Below are 17,844 nucleotides of genomic sequence, written 5' to 3' on the forward strand. Positions count from 1 at the left end.
ATATCTTCAGTGTCACATGATCCTTCAGAAATCATTCTAATATGCTGATTTGCTGCTCAAGAAACATTTATCAATGTTGAAAACAGTTGTGCTTCTTAATATTTTTGCGAAAACCGTGATACTGGCCTTTTCAGCATTCTTAGATAAATAAAAAGTTCTACAGAACAGCATTAAAATGAAACTGAAATAAACTGATCAGTTTAATGATTCCTTGCTGGAAAAAAGGGTAGTGTATATCTTATGAAACATCACATTGCGGTATTTTGTTTATCTGCAAATATGTATTCTAATTATGGGAAAAAAGCCAGCTGACTTGAATAGCTCTATTTGGAAAGAATTAATAATTGTAAAATGATTGGGGTGATTTTTTTAGTGAGTGCATCTGCGAAGGAAATTAAAGACATTTTTAAATGAGAAATCGTTGAAAAGTAAAGTTGAAACAATTTGGGGAAAACTTGAAACATTTGGGTGTTCATCATACTTGGGTTTACTAAGAGCCAACTCAAACCATAAAATGGATCTTTTTTTTTTCTGTATAATTTTATTTTTATAAGATACATTCATACTGTTTTTGACCAATTCAGTATAACATAAAATAATAATGCATATAATAAATAAAGATTACAATTTATTGCAATAAGTATTTAGATTTTTATGATTTTATGAATTATGGCTTTATTTTCATTATTAAAATAAATTGAACAAATTTGAAAATATATTGTAATAATTTATATTATATTAAACATAAAAAAAAATCAAATAAAATTACAATACTAAGGGGTCATTTACAAAACAAAATTTGTATGCGTTTTGGGGGCCTAAAAAAAATGCAAACTTTTGAAAACGGTTTTCAAAGTGCAAGTTTTTAAGAACGATACCATTATCGTCTCCGTTAATGCGAATTGACATCATACGTATACGTATTATGTGTTCAGCCTATAAGCGTGAAGTGTTTCTTTACAAAGTGAAGAACTACTGGCCTGGCATACATAATACAGCATTTTCGCGGATCCATTTTGACATTGCTGTCATCTGAACGCGGAAAACGCAAAGGAAAATCATTTCCGTATTTAGTACATCATTGTCATGTAAACGTACCCTAATATTTACATCTTATTTTCTTCATTTTCAAATGGTATACCATCAAGCTTTTATTTTGACAGGTTGCCGGCAAATAAATAAATGCGCTGCCAGTTTCAGAGTGAAGGCACTGTATGTTTATTTACACGTGTGTGGCTCACAGCATCTCAGAATGGCTTGAATCACAAAGTTTCTGTCAAATAAGTTTAATTTTTTTGTTAAAGGTAGGGCTGGGCGATATATCGCATGAGATTGTTATGCGCATCTCGTCAGTAAAGCCGGTTCCTTGATTAGTAGTAAATCGCCATCACCTGCTTTCAGATTGAGCGGCATTTACAACACAGTGCCGTAGTTAACTGACAAGCTGAGCCATATCGCATTAATTATCGCAGGCGATATCGCAGGCAAGCTTGTCAGTTAACTACGGCACTGTGTTGTAAATGCCGCTCAATCTGAAAGCAGGTGATGGCGATTTACTACTAATCAAGGAACCGGCTTTACTGACGAGATGCGCATAACAATCTCATGCGATATATCGCCCAGCCCCAGTTAAAGGTGCTAAAACATTTATGGAATAGCATGTATAATATATCCCTATTGGCTGACAGATATGCAGAGAAATCACATCTAACCCTAACAGCAAAAAAGGATTTTGACTGCGAGACAGTGTGGTTTTACCTCTAGAAAAATTTAGCAAGTCCTACAACACCATTAACATGAGTGAAATCCAAATTGTCATATGGGTTGTACTTGCATTAGAGCATGAGAATGAGCAGAGTGCTTTTTGTTTCTTTCTTGGCGTGAAGAGGCCTTGAGCTTGAGGCAGATTTCATCCTCTCAGTAAATCTATGTAAATTAATCATACGGAGCAGGGGTGATTGGTTTGGGCCGTCAGTGGCCTGTCTTCTACAGTTAGGGATGACTTCTTTTAGACAAATTTCTGTGTTTGTGCAATCAAATGGTCAAACCACCGAAAACCAGTCAACTGCAGACCATTTAAGTTCCTTTAGACTTATCTAAACGTCTGGGAGACAAATCGGATGATTCTTCCACTGTAACTGTTTGCTTTTTATAATTTTAGAATATTGCTAACCCGCCAACCCTCATTAAATAAATAAAAAAGCAAACACTCTTTAAGAGGAAACAAGTGCTAAGCTGCATTACTGCTTATCAAACCCAACAAACACACACGTAATCAGGGCTTTGGTTAAACAAATGAAGACAGTCAAATGATAGCCTCTGAACACTGAGGGTGGTATTCGCCCAGATGACAGCTCTTCCTGGAAAAGCTTCTTCAATTGAGTGTTATACAAGGAGTGACAATTACTGTTACGGTAGAATTTGCTGATTACTGTTCTCACAATCATCTTAACTCTTAAAAAACTCTTCATAATAAAATTCACAAATCCATCCACTACTGGACATTCATTCACAAATCAAAACTTTTAGTCTATTATGACATGAGTCACGTTTTAAAAAGTGGGAACAGTCAATAAACAGACATGCTGGTTGTCATCCCAAAATGATTAAGGCATGTTAATATTCACACATATTAATTAGGCTTCACATGGATAATTTAACTTAAGGGGCCCTATCTTGCACCCAGCGCAAATGACTTTGTACACCGACGCATGTATCATTCCTATTTTGCACCCGAGCACAGCGGACTTTTCCCTCCACAGACGCACGTCGGTAAACTAGGAAATGCATTTGCGCTCCCCGGGGCGGTTCAGCGCAAAGAGGAGGCGTGTTCCGGCGCAAACGTTCCCTGATGCTATTTTGCAGGTTTAGAAAACAATTCCGCCACTGACCAGAAAAAACCTAGTCTAAAGTCAGTGGCGTGTTGCGCATGTTATTCATATGCTATTTTAAGGGCGCATGCTTGGCCATAATCAATGTAGCGTGTGCACAACGCGCATGCACTTTGATTCTCTCATCTACACAGAAGCAGCAGTTTTCATTTTTGCAAATCATACATTATTACAAGGAAAAATATTAGGTATTGTAGGTCTTGATAAGCCTAGGGCTTCTACCTATCCATTTTCGAACAGTGTGATTATTATGCTAAAAAAAAAATTGTTTTGTTTTTCTTGTTTTTGTTTTATTTTTATTGATGGATATTTCATGTGTTGCTGTCTTTGGTTTAATTTATTTTTTAATAGTTCGAAATAAAGATTTCATTCATTTATTCATTCATATTAACACACAAGGAAAATCATTGTTGTGTCCATGAAGATGTAAAAAAATAGGCATAAATCTAGCTTACACATTTACCCAAATTATCATATGCCTGTTTAACCGAAGCTAATTTGGGTGGTTTTCTCCCAATGTCACTTCTCTGTCTTTAACGGCCCTGACGAGAATGTCGGTCTCCTCGGCTGTGAACCGCTCCTGGCGCGCGCCTGGCAAATCCGCCGTTATAATAGGACTCCGCTATAGTACAAGCGCGCCTGCTCTTAAAGGGAATGTGAGATGTCGCTCTGATTGGTTTATTTCACGTTACGCCCAAACCACACCTATGAATAATGAAGCTACTTCAGACCAACCCATTTTAGATTTGCGTCGGGCGCAAGAGTCATTTATCCCGCCGGTATAATAGCAACAGCGCCCAACACCTGCCCACAAAGCTACTTGCGTTTCGCACTTGAAACTTGCGTTTCAGATCGTTAAAATAGGGCCCAAGATTTTTCAAGATCTTTCTCTGTTTCTATGTAATGTATTTATCTGGAAATCAGGTCTGTAGTGGAAAATGTCTTGTCTGGTATTTATGGAAAAAATGAAATTATTTGTCAAAACAAATAATTTAAACAACATTAAAGTTCTAGCTCACTCAAACATTTTTTTTATTTTTTTTGTCCATACAATTGATGTCAATGGAAACCAAAACTGTTTGGTTACCTGTATTCTTCAAACTATCTTCGTATGTGTTCCATAAGAAAATATGTCATACAGGTTTGGAAAAATAAATGTAGTCCCCAAGATGCTATTTTTGACATAATACTAATTGAGTCATGGAAAACAAGACAGATCAGAGCGCACATCTGAATTATCATGTGTGCTGAAGAGAAGATTACCGTTGCTGCTTTCTATGAGTGAAAACAACCCATCAACAAAATGTTACAAATAACAAATTCCAGAGCCATATCTCTCACTTGCATTCAGGTATAACAAAAGGCACGATGATCAAACTAAATCCAAATGCTTTAGCTGAGCTTCAGTCTCATGAATAAACCAGTCCAATGTTTCTTCACCTAATAAACTCAAGTCATTATGAGACAGTGGGAAATGGAATTAGATTCCTCTGTCTCACCTCTCAACCTTTCCATGCTGTGTTTTCTACCATTTCAGCTTTATACTCTGATTAAGTGATCAGTCTCTCTCATACGGGACTCGGTTTCAATACGCTTCTGGGCTGTCCGCCAAATGCACCATCCGCCAACCCAACCCAACAATGACAACCATTCAATATTTACCTTCAGGCCCTGTTGGTACACGACCATTCAACTGCCAGTGTCACAGTCAAGGCGGCCCTAGAGGAAAAGCTTAAATCTTAAATCTAAGGCTTAAGGCTTAAAACTCAACCCAGCCCTGATTGTGCCTTTGACACAGCTGCATAAACAGTAGTTTCCTAGGGCACAGGAAAAGATAATTCAAAGCTCATTCGCTCTCAGAAGCTTTGATACTGCGGACATGAAGGTGTGTGCATTAGAGAAAAAGCACTGCATGCTCCGCTCTTCAGGAGATCAGAGACAAGAGTGGCTCTGTGTCTCACCTGAGCTGTCACGGAGGAAAACCGAGATTACCTGGCTCTCGGTTTCTGCCCGCGTCCTTCAAGCTGAGAAGTTCTTCAGTTGCGCTGGGAGGTCATATACTTGAGGAACCATGTGGGAGAGAAAGACAGTAGCTATCTTAGGAAAAGCATTTCACAAAACTATTCGTACTATTTCTTATGTACGCAGTATGTATGCCTTGTATGCAATTTTTCTGCATGTATAGAAAAAATAAATAAATAAATAAATATTACATATACATATACATATATATATATATATATATATATATATATATATATATGCTAAAATGTGCAGTATACAACAAAGCACACTCTGAGGAACACTGTATACTGAAATGCAATGTGCGAAAACATCCATTTCAATCTGACTAATGAACCAGTAGTAGTAAAACCTGTACAATCTTTTTCTTGACTTTTTCACAAAATTGCATAGTTTTTAATAGTATTGACATACATTTTTTTTCTGTCTATTAAAAAGACAACATTTCTCAGAGATTTGAAATGGAGACATTTGTCACCACTTAAAATAATTGTACTAATGAGCCATGTGGTCCCATTGATATTTTTATGATTCTTAATTTTTACTTAGTTGTAAATACATTTATATTACCTGTTCTAACAAGAAATGATATAAGCATTAATAACCAAATTAAAATAGCACAAAAAAATTCAAATTATTAATTTTATAGGTTTGCTGATGCTCTTGGGAACACGTTTTTACCTTTTGTATATGTTTACAAACTACACAGAACCATTCACAGTTTCCATTTGAAGGAACTGATGTGTCAAATGTACCTGATGTGTCAAATGTACCTGATGTATTGCTGCTAGCCTCCCCATGCAAAAAAAAACTAAAAAAAAAAACTAAAGTAAAGTATTTCCTAAATGATAACCTGAGGACAACTGCTGAATTAACATGCATACTATGGTTACCGTTGCATATTATTTTTACATAATACATGTAAAAAATACTAGGTAGTATACTGTGCAGTACGCAATATACCAGTATTCCATTTCATTTCAATGCATTTTCAATCTTGTCCTGTGACACACAGTGTAAAAGCAGTCAAGCGGTCGTGGTAGAGTATTGCCTTACAGCAGGTATTCCCCCCGCAGTACTTTATGCTGTCACTCAGTGGACCGTGTGAAATGCTTGCTGGGAATTTTTCAGAAATTTGATACAATAACAGTGGGATATACACTTAAGAGGCTTCATTTAATCTTCACGGTGCAGACAGAAATTTGTAACATCATGGAGTATGCATCACACACACCGGATACTACACCAAACCTACATCTCTCAGTGATGGTACCCCAGGAACTGTTTATCTCCTCATTGTGTTGTCACTGCAGGCCATTCTGTTCATCTGTTCGGGCTGAAGCATTTAACATTATTTCTTGTTGAACCATTTAACATTATTTCTTGTTGAAACCCGTTAGAGGGTCACAAACAATGTTGATTCCGTTTCTCAGCTCTGAAATTGTTTTCATGTTATCAGATTATTTTTGACAAGCTCCTTATAGCTTTCAAATTTTGTGCATGCTGTAATGATGTCAGTGTTTTCTGTCAAGTTTTTTTTTTTCTCCCTCTGTCTCTCTGCTTTCCAATGACTCCAGGGACTACTCTCTTATAATATCAAGGAAGCAGAATAAATGCAGCAGTTTGGGGAAGTACTAAAAGACACTTCTAACTTAACTACATTTTTCAGTTACTGTAGCTCAGCTGCAATGAAAATAGCATGGATTTACAGGAACAAGCTAATTTTGCAGATGAGCAGCTGTGACAAAATGGTATAATTGCTATTTTTTTGTGGCACAATATTGCACATACAGCTTTGCAGCCATAAAAACTGAAGCAATTATCAAAAACCCTCTACCAAACTCTCCCCTTTTGCATGTAACTTTTTAAGATCTGTACTAGTGTTGTCAAAGTACCGGTACTTCGGAACCAAGTCGGTACTGAAAATGTGATGATACCAGCATTTCTGTAGTACCGGGTATATTCGGCCACTAATAGGCAGCAGCTGCTTTAAGTCGCTTCTGTGTTTTTATCTAAGCGCGGGGCTCCAGACTAACTTTTTTACTTAGAGCACTGTCTGTAGCCGATATATACCACGATATAGTGTCTGTGTATATTAAACTGCAAAAAGACTATTTAAATATTAACCCTGCATGTTCTGCTTGTCTCTGTGTGAATGAATGGTGCAGACGCGCGGTTTCATTTACCTCACACACACTGAAGCACGAGTGACGCTCGCGCTGTTTTCAGTCTCTGCTACCTCACGATATGAGGACATGATGAAATTCATCTCCAGAGCCACTCTCAGTCTCAGAGTCACTTCATGAGGACTTTACCGTTTAATTTGAGAAAAAACTATCGGCATTTCATACACACACAAGGTCTTCACGGCAACCTGTCAAAATAAAAGTTCGGTTTAACGTGAAGAAATTGACAGAAATAATTAGGCTACTGTACAGTAGATTTAGATACGTCTCCATTAGATTTTTTTTATAAGCAATATTTACGTTTAAACAGCATGTAGCCTTTAATGCTTATGTATTATTTACTTATGATTACCATAAATAAAGTTATTGAATTGAATTTTATATTTTTTTCAAATAGTTAAATAAAATAGAAAAATAGTTTTTGCTGTGGTACCGAAATTGGTACAGAGAACCGTAAAATTTTAATGGTATCGGTACCGACTACTGGAATTTTGATACCGTGACTTAATCTGTTCTGTTTTAGTTTACCCACAAATGATAAAACTCTGTGATCATTTACTCACCCTCATGTCGTTCCAAACCTGACATTCTTTCTTTATTTCTTCCGTGGAACATAAAAGATATTTATACATGGGGGGTGAAGATGCTAAAGCTGTTTCTCAGCCAGGTGAGAAGGTTGAACTATGTTGACTCTTCTGCAAAGACTGTTCGATAGAACGCATTTTTCCATTCAACTTCACTAAAATTCCTTTTTTTTTTTTATGTAAACATACTTGTCAGATGTGTTTGACCATTTCACTCTCATCCTTTGCAGCGTCTCGTGCATGACACAAAGTTCTAAAAACACGGCGCTCAAATTAAAAGCAGCTCAAAATTACGCAAGTGGTAGCCTACGTCGTTTGTTAGCTGGGAAGGATTTGCATGCAGGTATGTTCATTCTATCCATCAGGATCAGTGTCCATATGTTTTATTAGCATTCATGTTAGTATTGTGCATTTACCCATGGCAACTGTAACCTGATTCCATAATCTTAACCTAAAATACCACCAATTCTATATTTTTTATGACTTTGGTGTCTCATACCAAATTACTAACTTTATTGCACTAACTACTCTGGGACGGTTTATTATTCATCATTGTAATGAGTATAGCGATAGTCTTACAATTTATCTATATGTTAAGTAAAGTGGGATGTTACATTTGTGTGTGTGTTAACCGTTATTTATGAAATAAAAAAAGATTTGCTTGGTTCAAAATCAAACAATTTGGGTTGGCGCTTAACATCCATGGGAAAATGTGTCCCATGGCTAAACCAGTTGAGAACCACTACACTATGTAATTGGTACAACCTGTGGGCTGCTGGTGGTACTGCAACAAGTGCCAAAATGACGAGATGGTCCTCACTGCAGAGCATAAAATCCGGGGGGAGGAGTCGGATAAAATCCAACTCCTCCCACCTTACATACCTAAACCTACCAATCTCCACCCCCTGATCCCTAAACCCACCCCTAAACCTACCCATCTCCACCCCTAAACCTACCAATCTCCACCCCTTATATAAGATCCGACTCCTCCCCTCGGATCTTGTGTACTGCATTGAGGTGCTACTGAAAATGACAGTATTCCAACTTATGTAGAGTGACTCCACCCAATGTGTTTTGAGCCTCAAAGGCGTGTTAACAGTCTACAAGAGTCTGAGGAGAAAGCCGTGGTATCCATGTTTTGTCTTGCCACATTCTAGTTTGATTGCACTTTATCTTTGATGGTGCAACCGTTTTGCATCTGAATTTTGCCTCAGGTATCTATAAAAAAATTTGATATATATATATGTATATATAATTATGGCACTTTTAGAGTGGTAATTCGTAATTGTTTTGGCTGCCGGGGCATTTGCCAACAGCGAATACCAAGTGCTTTCCAACAACGGCAAAGGTTCAAAATAACACCACATCCTATTTAAGTACTACGTAACACTCTGGGAAATACCTGCAGCACAGTCCAAAAATTAAATCCAATTAATTTTATTCATATCTTTGTGTTAGTGAAAAGTGGTTAAAATTGAAAATGTATTAAATCATACTAAATGTGACATTTAAGTTAGCATTTTCCTAGCTTTTATGGTGATCTAGGTAAATTGTTTACAAATTATTGTTTTCTTTTTCATGTGGGATTTATTGGGTGCAAATCAAAAGATAAGATTATTTCTAACCAATGAAGGATAAGTTAGTCTACCATCACAATTCTTCACTTTATGTAACACTTGCGTAAACAATGAAAGACTCGAACAGTAATACATTCTAAGAATGATTAGATGAACCACAACTGAAGCCATCGTAAAACACCCTAAAGACATACAACATTGACCACTGATGTCTAGGTTGTCAAGTTGACATTGTTTGTCAATTGAAATTAACCTAAAATGACATTGTGTTTACACCACACACAGTCAGAGTGACGTAAAACTGCGCAACTTCCATTATGATCAACATCAATTGTCTATGACAAAGTAGGCAACAGTTTTCAGCTTGTTGTCAGATTTTTTAAATACATATTTGTGTTTGCTCCAATTGCCAATTAAAAGAAACAATTACAGAACAAGGAAGAATTTGAAAGATTTATTTGAGAGAATTTTAAACCAGCATCAGCATTGACAAGCGAGTGCATTGAGAGAGTTAAATGGAATGGAATGATGATAAGAAAATCTGTCTAGGTGCAACAAGTTTCAACGTTAATCTTAGATCCGTCTTGCGTGTTAATGCAGCCATCTGTTCCAAAACTTTCCCAAACAGCCTCCAAACAATACGGTAAATCAAACAAGACATTACAATGATTAAAGTGGGTGGATTTAAAAGGTAATTGAACCCACCACGCCTCTCGCAACTCAGAATTTACATTTAAACAACAAGCCTCAGGTGGATCACTGTTTACTCTTCATGCATTATTTATTAATTCATTATTTTTAGCAGTTACAGTTTTTACAGGGGACGCTCTCGCCAAACATACTACCACTGCTTCAGTAGTGCCACAAAAATGGTCTATTTGGAAACAAAGATGCATTTTATTGTCGAGGCAAAGTATGTAGTGATTATTTTTATTGTAGACAATAACAGTCTGTTTGCACTGCTTTGTCATTTGCAATGGCAGCCAAGTCATTTATACTATCAGTGTTTATGTTCGCAGACGTGTTTATGTATCACAAAGGCAATTTATGCTCATAAAAGAAAAAAGGCTCTGTAAATATGAAACGCTCCAATTATGGGTGTATTTTGTCTGCAAGTTTGTGCACTTTTCATCAAACAGGAATTGATTGTGAGCTGTAAACACATTAAAACATGAACAAACATGTTTCATTTAAAGCCAAACACATTTTTCCATTGTAACAACATTGGCAGTGTCATTCTAATATTTACCACACAACCGATTGGATAAGCAAGAAAACCAAACATCAAGCAGGCCAATAACTTGTTCGAGGCTGTAAAACGAGAGTGCACATGTTAACGTGGAAGCGACAGCAGCATTAAGAACAGGATGTCCATTAAAAGAAAATGACAGTAGGCCATCAATCGACAGAGTGTTTTAAAGCTTTGTGAAGAGGCCATGGCGTGATTAAAAGCACTGTCCATTAAAAATATTGTGCCGCAATTAAATTATGCTTAATTAAGCCGTACATTGCAATTTAGAGGAAGTATTGTACTACCAGAAATAAACTTCTTTTCCTACCAGGAAAACATCTAAATGGGATGGTATGTATCTCTTTCAGGCATCTTTGGCACATAATTTACTGTGTGGATGTGGACTCAAGATGCTTACTGTCTTTTACCTGAGGCCTGTCTCACCTGAGGCAACACTGCGGGCATGAAATAACAGCAGATAAGGATACAACAGCATGAAAGGATTGAGAAGAGAGCTAGTGGTGTGAATGTGTAGAATAATGTGTCCTCCAGGTACACATGCAGAAGAGAGTTTGTGTTGAGTGGTTAGGTCAAGTTCACAGCTCAAGCTCACTCAATAGTGCACATACTGTAAATTCTGACTCAAAAGACTCATTCAATTCAACAATTAGACTTACGGTACACTGGTTGCATTTGTAGGCTTTTGATTCACTATAAAGTACTGGCTCATATGAGTCTATTGTTTGTAAATGGGGTTACAGAAATTGTTTAGCATAATACTCAATACAGACTGCAAACTCACATTAATTAAAAAATATATTAACAATAGGGTCCAAATTATGCGACTGACTAAGTTAGTTCATCAGAATGCAGTGGCAGCTGCAGGATGGGAATTGTTGTACAAATATGTAAAAGACTGATCGTGGGGTTTTAAGGATCAATATTGAGATTGTTCAAACAAAGAACAATCAGGAAAAAAAATAAAAATATTTAACTAAACTAAAATCTTACCGACCACAAATTTTTGAATGGTACTAGATATTTTTACCCAGCCCAGGGTCTGAGATCCACCTATAAATAAAATTAGTCAAATCTGCCAAATAATATTTGAATGCAATCTGTATTTTAAGGAGGAGAAGATACAGTAAATAATAAGACAACTTTCAATACAGAGATGCCTTGCAAACACACAAAATCTATAATATGGCTCTTTGGAGCTGATCAATGAGCGGCACTGTATGTGAGAAATGTGCATACCTGAGGTTCTGTACCATGTACACACATACATCAGCACTCTAGACATCCAATGTTTGCACTGGATTAGACACACAAAAGCCCTGATGACATCATATCCTCGCTTGAGCTGGAACACAAAGGTAGCGTCCAACAGACGGGCAGCCATTAACATTACAGAGGGTGCTGAAAGATGGAAAGTGTGTGCGCAACTCAGAAGGAATGCAATTTCATTGTCTCGCCACATTTATGCTCCTATAATACTCCATCTTTCTTTCTAATATGACTGCATTAAGAGTCGCTCCCAGGGCAAATGCCCAACACACAGTATTGTCAACAAATTTGGAGCAGTGTGAGACTGTGAGTTATAATCAGCATATCAGCCCCTACAGAGTCTCTCACATGTCTACGGGGTGGAATAAAATCTCGACAAGTGTTTAATTACATTACTCTTTCCCCCTCCGTCCTAATCCATGTAATCTCCTCTCTCTCCAACTCTTTCTCTTATCCAGGAACTTTGATGTTACCCGCACACACACCCCACAGATACCCTTAAGCCCCGGTGGCCGAAGACCAAAAAGCGTCTGATGGCGTGCCTGATTGCTGCAGATTCTGCCAAACGTCTGATTACATCTTCCCGCATGTCTGCCCAGCGCCGCCTCCCGAAAGGAAGCGATCAGGAAGTGCGGGGTCTAGCAAATGTGGCTACCATATGGCTCTGATTGTATTGCCACTGACACAGAGGGCGGTGGATGGATGTGATAGGATAATGATGGGGATCGGCCATGTGTGGATGCGATTCTGCGAGATGAGCCGAGACAAAGATTCGTGAGGAAGAGGTACTAAAGAGAAGATTGGATTAGGGATCAGGGCATATGAAAACATCTGTCAGATGCAAAAACCTCAGTTTCTCTCTCACTCCACTTAGGCCTTGTTTACATCTATTATTGACATCCATCCCAAGTGATCTGATCAAAAGTGGGCAGCAGGTGTAAACAGATCACTTATACCACGTTCACTTTTTTATGTAGTCGAAAATAAATCACATTGGCCAAGTAGAAACTCTAATCTGTCCTGATGCATCCTGGTCAACATCGAATTACTTGTGAAACATGTAATAATTCCACCAAGACATGAGTTTTAAACTTTTCCAGCTGTGCACGGCTCTAAACGAAAACAACCGTCCAATCAAACTCTTAGAAAAACTCCATATACACAAGACTATCTCTGGAATATCTCCAGTTTGCCTGATATGTGCTTCCTCTTTAAAAACAAAACATAAAAAAGCTTGAAATGTCACATTTGAGGCGATATCAACAGTACATTTGAGAGCAATAGTCTGATTTTTCAACACAGACTGACATGCATTTGGCATGAACAGAGCATAAATCATTCGGTCTCCGCTGACCACTTGTGATCTGATCACCCTAAGGCAGATGTTAAAGGGATAAAATCACCCAAAAATGTAACTCTGTCATCATATAGCCTACACAGGTTTACATTAGGGCTGGACCCGAATATTCGAATATTCGTTCGGTGGGTTGGTATTCGATTTGAAAATTTGACATTCGAATATTCGTTTTGTTTTTTTCAGCACACCTGGCATCCCCCTCGAAACGGTTCTTATTCGCGCTTAAAAACACTATAAAATCTGACGAAATACAATACTCTTTTTTACAATTATCTTATATAGCCTAGCCATTTTTAATAGGATGGACAGTTGAAGGAACCCAACCTCATTATAGGCCTACTTAATAAATATATATTGCTTCTTCTTGGCCCACTAAAGTGTTCCTGCAACGGGAGTATTCTCTGGCTAGAGTGCAGAACAGCGGAGTTTGTATGGACAGAAGTGCATGCCTGAGCTTGTATTTTGGGTTAAGCTGCGTTGCTTTGACATTGTGGAAAATAGAATAATAGAAACAAAATGTATTAAGCTTTTTAGCCGTTATTATCAATCTAAATTAATCTCGTTTTTAATTTAACTTAATTTCGTTTTTCTTTATTTAAATAAATTTTTTTCTTTATTTAAATTTCATTTTTCTTTATTTAAATTTCGTGTGAGGTGCGCCGCTTCCCGCTCGCGTTGTTCTGTAGTTTATTAAAAGTTTATTAATTCTGAACGCGTCTCGTCTCGCGAGTCTATATTGCACCAAATGTGACACTGCACTCCCTTGTGAAGTCGATTGGATGAACGGTTCTCGAAATAATCAAAATGCAAACGGACAGACAGACACAGAGAATACTGCCTTTATTAGAAAGAAGAATATGTTCAGTCCCCTCTCTCCGAAGCTTCGAATATTCGATGTTCATTACTACCGAAGCTTCGAAGCTCAAAAAATGGTATTCGGACCAGCCCTAGTTTACATACAGGGCATAAGATGCTAAATGTTATTCTTACTACAAATTCAACTAGCATGAATAACTCATTCAAGTTTCATGAGGTTTGGTAGCTATGGAGGATTTTTGGTCTGCTCCTCACAACATACTCTCCAGGATATTCATAACAAGTTATGTTTTTTTTGGCGAATTGGTGGACAGCTCGTATGAATTTGTATAATGTCATTTGTATGTTTTTGTATGATCTGCTTACACCTGAATGAGAGTTAGGTTTAAGAGGCAGACATTCAAAGTCCTACGTTTTATACCAATCAAATCATATGAATTCATAGGAAATCAACCCTGCAAATTAATTTTCTCATGAGAAAGCTATCATATGGCTTAAGAAGAATTGGAATAAGGCACACACTTTGCATTAACTATTTTAATGGTACTTTTATGATGTTTTTGGTCCCCTTCACTTTCACTGTATGGAAAAGAGCATAGTGAACATTATTTAAAACATCTCTTTTTGTGTTCCACAGAAGAACAAAAGTCACACAGCCTTGGAATAACATTTGGGTGAGTAAATGAGAAGCACACCATTTAAATTTTTAGGTGAACCTTAATATCAGGTATAAATAGGGCCTGACCCACATCAGGTGTGATGAGCAGTGACTGGTTATCATCATTACTGAGAACAACCAGCAACATTCTCTAATCTATGCTGTGATCTCTCAGATTGTGTGTGTGTGTGTGTGTGTGTGTGTGTGTGTGTGTGTGTGTGTGTGTGTGTGTGTGTGTGTGTGTGTGTGTGCACATGATTTCAAAGTCTATATATCCAGGACTTCAATCAATATCCATTGTATTTCAGCATTTTACTGGCCTTTTATTGGAGGAGTCAAAACTCTGACTTGCATTAAACTGATTGAACAAATCCCACAACATTTTCACAGATGCCAAAATGCCCAAAGCGATCACAGTCTGCTAATAAAGCAGCACAAAAGAGCCACTATCCGCCTTTTCAGAAGCTACGACTGAATATGAGAGAACAGACATATACTTTTGTAATCAAAGTAAAAGTCTATAAAACTAAAAATGCGAGATGAAATGAAACAGAGGGAAAGAAAACAAACAAAGACAGACACTATTAAATTTTGTAGACCAGACAGACGTCAAGTTCATCTCCACCACCACTTTTCTTTCCTCAATTTTTATGACTTTAATTGCTGCCATTTAATAATTTTCAAACTATTTCGCCTGAAGGCAGAAGCACCCATAAATCACCATCAGAGTATGAGCGGAACATTCTTTCTCTTTCACCTCCCTCTCTTCCTCCTTTTATCATTCTTTCTCTTTAGCTTCATTCAACTGTCACATGTCTGTCTTCCATTCAGCTCTGAGGTTTATGTGCATGTATGTCTTTGTGTCCTTTTCTCTCTGGGTCTGCACAGATATATATAGTAACATATCAGCTATCTCTCTCTTACACTTTCCACTCATCCATTCTTCTGTCAGTTTTCCTTTACATCACTTCAAACCATCCAATCTCTCTCTGTCAAAATATCGAGGGCTGCAATGGCAGGTGGAATGAGGAAAGTGAGGGAACATATATATGTATTCATGTGTGCATGTGTCTCACATTGAGTGTGAAACAAGTAAAAAAATTGACATTTGCACTGAATATATGGCAGGATGACCAAATGCTCTGAACATGACACAAAGGGGATAAACTGACAACACGTTATATATAATAATATAACATGTATAGAACCTCATTCAAGTAAGCAGAAAAAAAGCAGCTTGTCACCACGTTACCACAATGACCGGCAGCGAGTGAACTGACTTGCCTTAAAAGGTCCTAACTAGGCATGACAAGATAAAAGCTGGCTATGTCTCAATGTGATCCATTGTTAGTAGGGTTGCAAACAACATTGCGTTCCATTGGTTATTGTACAATGCAGATGAAACACCTCACTAAAATAGAGTTTCCTGCAATACTTTAGGGATGCTGATGCCGATACTGATAACCGATAATTCTTTACATTTGAAAGTCGATAACCAATATATTGGCCGATAAATCTGAATTCAAATTTTTATATACTTTAATAGCCTGAATACAAAAACAAAAGGTTCACCATTAAAATACATGGCCCAAACACTTCAACATAAATCAAATACAGTAGCCTAGTTTGAACCAGTGTAAGAGTCCTTAACTTTTAAAATTAATTTTACACTCCTATGGCCAACTTTCTTTATTAAATGGTAACACTTTATAATAAGGTTTCATTTTGATAGCATTAGTTAACATGAACCAACAATTAATGAACAATACTTCTACAGCATTTATTAATCTTAGTTAATGTTAAGCTCAACATTTTCTAAGACATTTTTTAAGATCCAAAGTTGTATCTGTTAACATTAGTTAATGCACTGTGAACTAATTGAACATTTTATTACAAAAATAATGATCTGTATATGCAATCCCAATTATAGCTTTTAATGTTTTGCACTGCTGTCTGATCGCGCGCGCCAAACCTGAAGAGAATGAGCACCGGGAAACTGAAGAACTTTTCTAGTGGGAAGTTTAACTCAACGAAACGCATCCTATGTGAGATTAATCAGATATTTATATTACATAAACTTAATATTAGGACAAAATGATGTGAATGCTGCACAAGCAAACTTAACTGTGCTGGTCAGAACGTGTAATCCCTGCATGTTCTAGAGGCGCTATTTCCACAACAACGCGCTGAAACGGCAACTAAACCCAGAGAATTCACAACGTTTTATTACAATAGTGTTCTCATTATAATGGCATGTATATGACAGTCCCAATTATAGGTATAAATGTGAATTGCTGTTTGAGCTGCGCACGTTAAAGTTGATCACCGGAAGCGCTTTACTGCATCGTTCATTAACTTAACCAAACGCATTCTATTTGAGATTAATCAGATATAGATACACACACAAAATAAACATATTACAACTTACAATGGCACAAAATGCTGCGAATACTCAAGTGAACTTGACTGTGCTTGTCATGAACTACATAGACGCGCTCTTTCCGCCACAACGCACTCATCGCCCTGAAACGCTGGCGAACAAGAATCCACGACATTCTTTTAGTCGTGTTTTCATTATAATGTTATGAAGCTTATATGACAGATTTGTGCTGCACATGTTGCACTTAACTGTATCTTCTTTTTCGAAGTGATTCCAATCATTCAAAACCATCATGGCGAACAGTGCGCATCTCTCAACTGAAGTAAATAATCTTATCTATAGGCTTTGATATATCGGCCTAATTTTCTTATCGGATCGATAACATCAAAAATGATCATTTATCGGCCGATATCGATATGTGGTCGATGTATCGTGCATCCCTACAATGGCATGGCAACACTGCAACTGATTCTACAACATGAAACCAAGCAGTGTAGTCGGATTACAAAACAATTACATTTTAGGAGCTGGTACTTTTTATTGAATCAAACACATGCAGCTTAAAACTAACTATGAGACTTGGTGCAGACACTCTGTAGCATGCTATAAATGATTGTTCTCTCTCTGTTTCTCTTCCAGGCACTGTCTGTTTGTGCTTGAGCATCAATCAAACAGAAAAGATGACTGTCCACACACAATGAGGGAAAATAAACAAGTGGCAGGCCTTTATGAGCTGTCCAGCTTTTGTTCTATCTCCATCTCTATTTCTGTCACATATGTACAGCAGCTCTATCACTCTCTCACATTTGTTTAGAGAAGTAAAACGGTAAAAATAGAATCTGCCCTTTTTTTTCT

The 17,844-nt window shown here is 37.2% G+C and overlaps 1 protein-coding gene and 1 long non-coding RNA gene across 6 annotated transcripts in view; one reads left to right on the top strand and one right to left on the bottom strand.

Moving 5' to 3' along the window:
- The window catches only part of LOC307164719 (uncharacterized protein), a 244,794-nt gene that overhangs the window by 196,338 nt on the left and 30,612 nt on the right, over positions 1–17,844 (bottom strand). The window contains exons 1-3 of one of the 4 annotated variants that reach the window (XR_013822324.1): positions 7,100–7,194; positions 6,169–6,240; positions 4,884–4,951 (exon numbers count right to left, since the gene is read on the bottom strand). The exons of 1 other annotated variant lie outside the window; for it this stretch is intronic. The gene's annotated coding sequence lies outside the window, so the exon portion shown is untranslated. Of the gene's footprint in view, positions 1–4,852; positions 4,952–6,168; positions 6,241–7,099; positions 7,195–17,844 lie in introns of those variants that run through there. 2 more of the 4 variants (XR_013822325.1, XR_013822323.1) reach the window with 2 other exon arrangements.
- LOC307164655 lies at positions 7,729–17,773 on the top strand. 2 transcript variants are annotated; one of them, XR_013822313.1, is made up of 4 exons: positions 7,729–7,766; positions 12,237–12,563; positions 14,589–14,625; positions 17,629–17,773. It is a non-coding gene; the product is annotated as an uncharacterized lncRNA (long non-coding RNA). The 2 variants fall into 2 exon arrangements; XR_013822314.1 differs by lacking the exon at positions 7,729–7,766 and adding an exon at positions 7,991–8,026.

The sequence above is a fragment of the Squalius cephalus genome, assembly GCF_949319135.1.
Source record: "Squalius cephalus genome assembly, chromosome: 9".
NCBI lineage: Eukaryota > Metazoa > Chordata > Actinopteri > Cypriniformes > Leuciscidae > Squalius > Squalius cephalus.